The following is a 7,155-nucleotide window of genomic DNA, read 5'->3' on the forward strand; positions in this document are numbered from 1 at the left end:
CTTCCTTTTGATCTTGCAATCCAGAGTCCATGCTGCTATACAAGGTGTGTTGTTGACAACATGGTTATGTAAGCACAGCTTTTGGTCTGTGTTCAGACCCAGGATACAAACGTGCATACAGTGTGCTCATTTCTTACCATTAATAAAACCTGAAGCAATATATAATATTTATCTTTTTGTTTCTTTTGTGAAATCACATTTGACTATCTTCTAAATTTTCTTAGATAAATATATATTTTGGTGCTGTACATATTGGATTATTTTAAAATATTTCCATTACGATAGTACTAATTTGTTTAAAGAATGAGTTGAAGTGTATAAATTGGAGCAGTAGGCCTTTTCAGTTATATTGTACCATAGAAGAACTTTCATCTTTGGATTGTTACTTTTTATTGGCAAGAACAGAATTGTGTAAATGTCATCTTAAAAATACATTGCATGCATGAATGTCAAGCCTGTATTATTTTTTCCATATAGAAGAAAGTCTCATAAGAATTACCTTCATTATAGTTTCTCCAAGACAACTTGCAGCTGTCTGTGTGGACCCTTAAGAAATCTGCAAACTGAACATAAATTGTTTGAAATACTTTTACTGGCAGTTATACTGTGAAATCCTTGCCTTGACTGAAGCAATTGCTTTTTAAGCTAGTTGGATATATTTACTCCTTAAGACCAATATAATAACTCTTAAAAAATTGATCTATGCTTTTAAGTAGATATAAACAAATATGTATATATGTTGTGTGTGTGTGTGTTTACAGAAAATATTTCAGGATGATGCCAGGAATTTATAATTTCTTTAATATTTAATATATCATAAAATTATTATATACTTACATGGTCAAAATAATATTTTTTATATTCTCCTATTGAACCAAATACAATACTATATATAGTTTGAGTGCTTGGAACTCAAAAAATAAATGTGAGATCTCAATGGTAAAAGGCTTCAGATTTTTCTTTACTATAAAATTAGTAAACTGTTTTATATAAATATAAAATTAAAATAATTAGACTCACTGGATTAATAGGAAAATATCTATACATTTTAAAGATGAATCCAAAAAAACGTGTGCAAATTAAATAGTCTGAAATGGAAGTCTCACACAATGTGTAGATAGCTCTATACAGAATAAACTTTGAAAATTGTCATTGATGAGTGGTAATTTATGATCAGCAATAATTCTTGATCAGAGATTGATTGATCATTGCTAATTTCTGTTGAGAAGAACAGAGTGGCTATACATTTAACCAAGGATGTATATGTGTGTGTGTGTGTGTGTGTGTGTGTGTGTGTTCTTGGGTATGTTTATGTGTCTAAATTTCCTATTTTGGATTTTTCCAGGATGGTTCTATTTTAAAATATTATCTCCCTTTATGCCCACAAGTTTATTCATATTTGTCAACCAATTTGTCTCAATTTTTAGTTTAGAAAAATAGTCATCACAAGCATCCAACCTCTAGGTAAATTTTGAGCCATCCTCTCTCCTAATATCAGACATCTGGTTAACACCTAGCATACAAATTAGCTGGAAGACATTCCCAAAGTGAAGCCTGTCACAGCACAGATGCAGAAGGTCAGATAAACATTTCATGTTTGGGTCAGGGGCACGTGCTGTGTGCCAAGGAGCAGAGAATCAATCATGGTGTCAGAAACGGGAATCTGGATCTAATCCAAACCACGGCGAGCTCATAGAATACCACAGGGAGACAGAGCTCAGGAAGATTTTACTCTTATAGCACACAATTTATCTGTGTTTTGGTTTTAAAAAGAACACTTTAAGCAACAGGCTTCAAAGTAGCACAATAGCAATGCAGGTCTTTTGTCACTTTGAAAAGTCACCTTATTTAACAATAAACACAAATTTGTAGGTAAACAAAGCCTACCTATGATAAAGCTTGTGAGGCATTTAGGGAAGAAGAAAGTGCATGAAAATGAGAAAAAGTTGGAAAATAAAGGTCTTTTACTCTTGGCATTTAGGATATGTGGAGCAATGTGTGATGCTGCATTAGTTTCCAAAGTGCCTTTTGTTGTCATCCTCTGTTATGGTGTGTGTATCCTCCAATATGTATCATGCATCACAGAGGAAATTATTGGTGGAAAAGTAGAGACAAACAAATAGGACATAATATTCTAATACCTTGGAAAAGTATGTCCAGGTCTGTATGGAGCATCTCAGAAAAGAGGCTTCATTCCAAACTTAAAATTTACTCTGAATCCTTACAAGAATGCTCCTAGCCATTAAGAAACTTTTCAGTTTTTGTTAAGTTTTACAGCACATTTACAGATGGTAAATAATTGTCAGTGGATCTTTAAAAATTACAAAGCTTTATTTCTCAAAGCTTCTTCCTAAGAGACATAGCAATGCTATCAAGACAACTATCAAATTTAAAGAAAAAGTTAGAATCATCTTTATGTACTTTTTGCAGGCAAGAAATAAGCTGCTTAGTGGATATATATGAAATGCTACCCACCAAAAAGGTCTTAAAAACTGGAGATAGTTTTTAAGTTTTAAACACACACTGCCCTTTGTTCCATAACCAAGCTCTAGTGCTGAGTTGGAAGCATAAACTAATTAGAAAAAAATGGCCTGAAATAATATAAAGTCACAATCTTTCCTCAAACCAGAGTCACTGAAACTTAGCACATTGTGTTCACTGTGGGATGCTTGCATGAAACTGACTTGCAAAATTTCTCAGATGGAAATAAAACACACATTGCTTTAAATATTGGTAGGACTAAACAGTTTCTTTAGATTTTAAATGAACATACTATGTACACCTACAGACCAGATGTGTAAATATTTAATGTTCCTGTCAACTAGATTGAAGAAGAGCTAAGGTGACTACTCTGTTGTTTTAAATGTATCCATTTTTGTTTTTTTTTTTTCCCACAAAATTGGTAGACTATCTTTCATTTGTTTACAGTATATCCTGATGAATGTTCCAATAATATAAGTAGGAAAGGATGCCAAATCTTAATCTGTTGATGTGAAGTCCACATCCAGGACCATATCTCAGACAAGAGCTTTTATATGAAGATGTGATTCACTGATGAGAAATTGATTGTATATTATACATTAAAAAACTGTTTCAATACATCATTAAATAAACTCAAATAATGTACATGAGAATTCCTTTAATAATAGCTTTCATTTTATAAAGAGCATTTTTACTACAAAACTGGTTTTGAATAAAATGGATTTAAATATCAATATATCTTACAATAATGCTAGATAGTAGATTGATGTGAGAAGTACCCAAACAAAGATTGTTTATAATGAAATCATCGTAGGTAGAAAACTAGTACTATAAATTGTTTGCCAAAGAAAGGCAGATTACCAAGTACCCTACACTTGCATATTTGGTTTGATTTCCCCCATTTTCCTCATAGAAATCCTCTGAAGTACAAATTAGAATTGATGTTTTACGGATTTTAGGTTATGGATCCATAACCTGCAGAGTCTCTTGCAGAATCCACTCAAACGACTGAAATAGGATACACTGAATGGTTTAACAGCAAATGCCTCAGTTAGTGATAAACAGTACATGTAGTCTACACATAATTTAAGACTCTTAATAACATTTGTAAATGCAGATACTTTCTTGTGTCGGTTTATCATGGATGACCAGTCCCAACCAATTAGTTTTGTACTTCAATATTTTAAATCCATTCTATGTCCTACAGCTGCTTATTTCAGGCACTTTATTCTTCTGACAATTCCTTGAATCTGCCAAGCCTGTTTCTCTGCCCACATTGTTCTTTCTGCCTAGGACACTGTTTCACCCAAGGGGTTTACACACAATTACTCACCAGCAGCATAACAAAGGGCCCACTCATCCCCTCATCCTGCTTGAGTTTTCTTTTATATTCTACCAATCACTTCCTAATGTCTCCCCTAACAATTACATATATTTGTTTATGTATTCAAAGTCTGCTTATTTCTCTCTAAAATATGTTTACCACTATATTTGAGGATGAGATCGTTTCTCTCAGTTTGGGATCAGAGATTGTCATGGATTTTAAGCACCCAGATGGTATGACAGTGCCAGTTATGCTGCCTTGTCGGAGTTTGCTGGTGATGACAGGAGAATCTAGATACCTTTGGACCCATGGAATCACACCCAGAAAATTTGATACTGTTCAAGCATCCAAAGGTCACAAAAGTGGAATTATCACCAGTGATGTTGAAGACTTGACTTTAAACAAGAGGGGAATATGGACATCATTTACGTTTAGAAAAGTGAAACAAACACCTTGTAATTGTAGTTACCCTTTGGTCTATGATAGCCAGATGAAGGATACTCCTGCATCATTTCCAGAGAGTAATAAAGAAGCCTGGAGCTTCTTTATTACAACTGGAGCAAGATTATGTCCATCGGGTTTATGAAGAAATTGCTAGGAACTTCAGCAGCATGAGACACACCCCTTGGTCACATATGGTAGAGTTTTTGAAAGCTTTGCCAAGTGGTTCATTAGTTGCTGATATTGGATGTCGAATGGAAAGTATCTTGGCATCAATAAGGAGTTATATATGATTAGCTGTGATCATAGCCAAAACCTTGTGGACATTTGTAGAGATAGGCAGTATCAGGCCTTCGTCTGTGATGCTTTGGCAGTACCAGTTCACAGTGGATCTTGTGATGCTTGAATTTCCATTGCTGTTATTCACCATTTTGCTACAGCAGAGCATAGAGTGGCAGCTCTCCAAGAACTTATTTGACTCCTAAGACCTGATGGGAAGGCACTCATCTATGTTTGGGCTATGGAGCAAGAATAGAATAAGAAGAAGTCCAAGTATCTTAGAGAAAACAGAACTAGCCAAGGCATGAAAGAGGAAATCAGCAATGATACATCAGTGCAAGAGTTGCTTGTGAAGCAGTTGCCTAATGTAGGCAATCAAGACTCAGCACATTCTGTCTCCTCCATAAATGACTTTCAAGATGGAGGATGTAATTCAAGGAGTGTTGCTAATTCCAAGTTGCCTAGTCATACTAACAGGACTTCTTTTCATTCTCAAGACTTACTGGTTCCCTGGCACTTTAAGGGAAATCCTGGTAAGGACAAGCGTGTTGAGCCATTTGATCCATTAGGATCCCGTGACCCAGGTCCTGTGTTTCATCGTTATTACCATGTGTTTTGTGAGGGAGAATTGGAAGCTGCCTGCCAGACTTTGAGTAATATCAGCATACTGCAAAGTTACTATGATCAGGGGAACTGGTGTGTAATTCTTCAAAAGGTCTGATTATCTCTATGAACATATTATATATAGGGAAGAAGTGCTCAACGTTTTTTTAAAAAAGTGATATTAAATTACCTATATTTTTTTAATTAAAGAGAAAATGTGTGGAAAAGTATCAAAGGAGAGTGCCTGGGAGAAATTTGAAAGTAGAGACTAGTTAGGATATATTCAGTCTACTACTAATACTGACATCACTTAATCCGTGATGGAAGAACAAGGATGGTGTTTTAAAGTAATTGAAGTAGTTTGTGAAATATTTGGGATCTTAGAGTAAGAGTACAGCATTTTGAGGATAAACTTTTGTTATAAAGTGTTGCTAAATGAACTAAATTATGTAGAATCTTAATGAAGTAATCACATAACATTTTATCAATAATAAAATATTCCTGTTCAGTAAAAAATTGTCTGAAATTTTATCTGTGATTGTTAGCTCTGTAAAATCACAGATGATAACCACTCTGTCACTGCACTTTACTAGCACAGGGCTTGACACATCATAGGTACTCAGTAAAATTTTAGTCAGTTGGATAGTACCCATACATTAAGGTAGGGGTTTTCATTCAATAAAAACTTACTGAACTGTACAATATACCAGTCACTATTTTAAGTTCTGGGAGGTGAACAGTGAACAAGAAAAATATAAAGTTGATGCCCTTGTTGAGCTTATATTCTAGAAGGAAAGACAGACAATAAACAATGCAGGACACGGGTTTGATCCCTGGATCAGGAAAATCCCCTGGAGAAGGGAATGACAACCCACTTCAGTATTCTTGCCTAGAAAATTCCATGGACAGAGGAGCCTGGTGGGCTGTGTAGTCCATGGGGTCACAAAGAGTCAGACACAACTGAGTGACTTCATAGTCATAGTCATATTCCCTGAACCTAGAACTCTCTGGTTCATAGGGACAGCACAAAAACGTGTTTTAATAAATGAGTGAATTTCAATGGCTGTTTCTTAGTGTTCATGCTGCTGATGGTGACTAAATGCCCTTTAAATTTCTCCACATTAAGAAAAGGGAACCCCCCTACACTATTGGTCAGAATGTAAATTGATGCAGCCACTATGGAGAACAGTATGGAGGTTCCTCAAAACACTGCAAAAGAACTACCATATGATCCAGCAATCCCACTCCTGGGCATATCTCTGGACAAAACTAATTTAAAGTGATACATGTATTTCGGTGTTCATTGTAGCATTATTTACAACAACCAAGACATGGAAGCAAACTAAATGCCCATTGATAGATGAATGGGTAAAAAAAAATATAGTACATATATACTGAATACTATTCAGCCATAAAAAAAAAAGAATGAAATAATGCCATTTGCAGCAACATGGATGGGCCTAGAGATTATCATACTAAGTGGAATAAGTAAAAAAGAGAATGAAAAATATCATACGATTTCACTTATTATATTGTGGAATCTAAACTATGATACAAATGAACTCATCTACCAAGCAGAAACAGACTCACAGATCTAGAGGACAGACTTATGGTTGCCAAGGGGGAGAAGAGTAGGGGAGGGGTGCATTGAAAGTTTGAAATTAGTGGATGGAACAAGAAGAACTAGAATATATAGAATGGATAAACAAGAAGGTCCTACTGTATGGCACAAGGAACTATAGTCAATATCCTATGACAAACCATAATGGAAAAGAATATGAAATTAGTGGATGGAACAAGAAGAACTAGAATATATAGAATGGATAAACAAGAAGGTCCTACTGTATGGCACAAGGAACTATAGTCAATATCCTATGACAAACCATAATGGAAAAGAATATGAAAAAGATATAATTGAATCACTTTGTTGTACAGAAGAAATGAACACAACATTGTAAATCAACTATACATGAACCAAAAAATAAATTTCTCCACATAATGGGGAAATGTTTCTTTCCCTAGAGAGT

The 7,155-nt window shown here is 34.8% G+C and overlaps 1 pseudogene; it reads left to right on the forward strand.

Moving 5' to 3' along the window:
* The first annotated feature begins 3,956 nt into the window (after positions 1-3,956).
* On the forward strand, positions 3,957-5,291 carry LOC102412505 (annotated as a pseudogene).
* Positions 5,292-7,155: the final 1,864 nt, after the last annotated feature.

The sequence above is a fragment of the Bubalus bubalis genome, chromosome 2 (assembly GCF_019923935.1).
Source record: "Bubalus bubalis isolate 160015118507 breed Murrah chromosome 2, NDDB_SH_1, whole genome shotgun sequence".
Classification (NCBI taxonomy): Eukaryota; Metazoa; Chordata; class Mammalia; order Artiodactyla; family Bovidae; genus Bubalus; species Bubalus bubalis.